The sequence below is a fragment of the Sinocyclocheilus rhinocerous genome, unplaced genomic scaffold (assembly GCF_001515625.1).
Source record: "Sinocyclocheilus rhinocerous isolate Xijiao unplaced genomic scaffold, SAMN03320098_v1.1 scaffold297, whole genome shotgun sequence".
In the NCBI taxonomy this organism is placed as follows: Eukaryota; Metazoa; Chordata; class Actinopteri; order Cypriniformes; family Cyprinidae; genus Sinocyclocheilus; species Sinocyclocheilus rhinocerous.
Window position 1 is genome coordinate 291,224 of NW_015649240.1, and position 3,240 is coordinate 294,463.

The window sequence follows — 3,240 nt, forward strand, 5'->3', positions numbered from 1 at the left end:
TCTCTCTCTCTCTCTCTCTCTCATACACACGCACCTGTCTGGTGTGTATTTGAGCACAGCGTCACGTGAGCTGCTGCAAAACCTCGGGGTAATGATCAAAGAGATGCGTGCTGATGATCCAACACTGATGACACCATAATCACACACACAAATAAACGGGTAAGGATGCTTTGACCTTTCTGACAAGGCCTCTGTAGAGAAACAAATCATTATTTATACAGAGGTATCCTTACCTTTTTTGTTATAATGGTGGACACATTATTTAAATTAATAAATGTAAGTAAGTTCTAAGAAATGTAATATTACTAAAATACACTAAAATAATTTCCTTGCACCTTGAATACACATGGGTGTATTCAAGGTGCGATAATAATAACAATAATAACAATAATAATAATAATAATTTTTAAGGTTTTCAAAATATAATGGTTGTTTTATGTTTTTTTTTCTCTTGTCACATGGCAACGAAATGGAAGGATTGGAATTCATACATGCAAGGATTGCCATATTGACGCTGATTTGGTGAACAAAACGAAGAAAATTAATAATCTTAAATTAATATATTATTTTTATTATTGTAGTTTAGTATTTTAATAAATGTAATTATTCACCAACTAGATATTTTTGACAAAAATATAAAAATCACACAAAAAAATCGAAATGACTTATTTCAGAAACTGAAAACGTTATTTATAAAAGAGGTGTCATTTTCTGTATGAACTGCATTTTAAATGTATTTGTAAGCAACTTTTCTGAAATGAATTTACATTTCAGATGAAGAGATCTATTCATGACACTATGTCGTGCTGAATGCTCTCTGGAATGGAAATTACTGATCATCAGCTGATTATGGCGCATGTAACCGGAGGAGCAACATCAGGCACGATTTATGTAGTTCACTGAGAAGCACCGTGCGCTTTTTAAAGAGGGATTTAATTTGGAGTGCACTCCGGGTGCATATCAGCGCTTATGAAGATAAATGCTATCACTAGAGCACACTGTTCCGTGGGAACTACAGCAGAATCAATCACCGCAGTTCTGGCCGCGACCGCTTGGGCGCCTAATGGAGAAGATGGAGGGGAGGTGGAGTGAATCATCTCATCAGAAAACCCACGAGGACCAAAGGGCAAGGTTTAAAGTTGGATTTGTCAAATGCACAACATGCACAGCATCTCAACTTGTTGACAATGAACTGTGTCATCATGGCAGCTTGCTATATTATCCATAAATAAAAAAATAAGTTCTATATTCTGTAAGGGAACTAGTAGTGAATAAATACACTGCAAGGCAATCCTAAAAACGTGCTTCATATGGTAATATCTGATTTTCTAAAACAAATTATTAAAATCTATGTAACGGTACTATGTTTGTTCGTGTCAATTACTGTAATGTGAAATTATATTGTTTTCCAAGTTATGAACTGGCAGACAACCAGTTCTATTTGAATCAAAAGTTGATTCATAGTATATAAAAAAATCAATGGTATCACTTTCTCTCTCTCTCTCTCTCTCTTTGTGTCTAGATGTACTGAATTATTCAAATATTAATTAAAATGCAGTTCAAACAAAAATGAATTTAATACATCTCTAATATAATGAGCATGTTTTCAATTTCAGAAATAAAAGCAATTTAGATTTTAAAATGTCCAGAAAAAATGTTTTTTTTTAATTTTATTATTTTTTAATTATTGTTATTAACATTTTAAATTTTTATCATTATTTATTAAATAAATAAGCAACAAAGCTATATTCCTTTAAAATATTATTAATATTTGAAAAATCCACTTGGCAAGAAAATGGCTGGAAAGATACATATATAAATATATAATATATAAATGTATAATATGTATACTATAAAATAATAAAGTTGTGTACACTAAAGTGTATTCAAAGTATAAAGAAAGTATGGTAACACTTTAGTTTAGGGACCAATTCTCATTATTAACTAGTTGCTTATTAGCATGCATATAACTAGCATATTATTATTAATTATTATTATTATTAATATATTATTAAACTTAATAATTACCTTACTAACTAGTAATAAGACAGTGTGACCGAAAGGGTCAATTAACTATTAATAAATAAAGTATTAATAAACTGGGGGGGGGGCAGTTTTTTAAATTTGTAAACGTATGAAACCAACATGGCTGCAGAAAATTAAATTTCTAAGAACTTGCGAATTGTTTTAAAGATTTTTTTAGATTATTATTATTTTTTTTTTTTTAAATCATCCTAGACATCCTTATTTGTCATTAACTCATACACAGTTATATATAACAGGCAATATCATGTAAACATGATATTGTGTAAACATGTAAACATACATTGAAGGTTAGTGTTTTCTAAAGTGTGTGTGGAGGTGGGAGTGTAATGAATGTGTGTGTTGCATTTTACGAGAAGAGTATCTGTGCATTCACAAATAAATACTGAATATAACGTGTGTTGTGAAGCACCTCTCCGGGGAGGTGTAGTTTCTCGTAGCCGGAGCGCATAAGGGTTTGATTAAGCTGTGATCAGCTCCTGCCCTCTCCAGCTCCACTCCACTCCGAAAGCACAATGAGGAAATAGCTCGTCTGGTCGCTGACAGAGCCCCGGTTTTTCTGTAAAGATAAATGACCCAAAGTATTAAAGTTTAACACTTTGACAAAACCCACCTGATCTGGAGGATTAATGCAATGAAAAATCCATCTGCGCACGACTCCGTGGAGAGTAATGGCCTTGCGCTGGGAAGGTCAAACAATATTTAGGATAAGTACATATCCAGTATATAGAACTGAACTTTCCCAAGGCTCACACACTTAAATGAGACCTGCACACACGTTCATATGGAGAAAGAGAGAGAGGAATAGTTGTCAAAGGACAGTGGGTACATTATTCTTCGTCAGTGTGCATTGCCAATTTTGCTTTAAAAGTAATGCACACCTATTAATGCATCCAAATGAATAAGTTAGTGTTCATTTAACTCTAATGTTCTGTTGAAAATGACTGTATAGTTTCCCAGAGACCCCAGTGATGTAAGTGCATATGTAATAAAAATTCTCATTTGAAATTAACCTTATTTTGCCTTTAAGTTAAATGGTTGTCTGCATTAATCAAAACCCAGTAGGCAGATACTGTAATCTTAAAGCTTTAACAAACAGAAATATGACTGTTATCCAATATTTTAACAATGTTTTGGGTCAATCTGAGCCCATTTCTCATCCAATTAGGAAAAGTCTGACACTTTAAACCTGATACT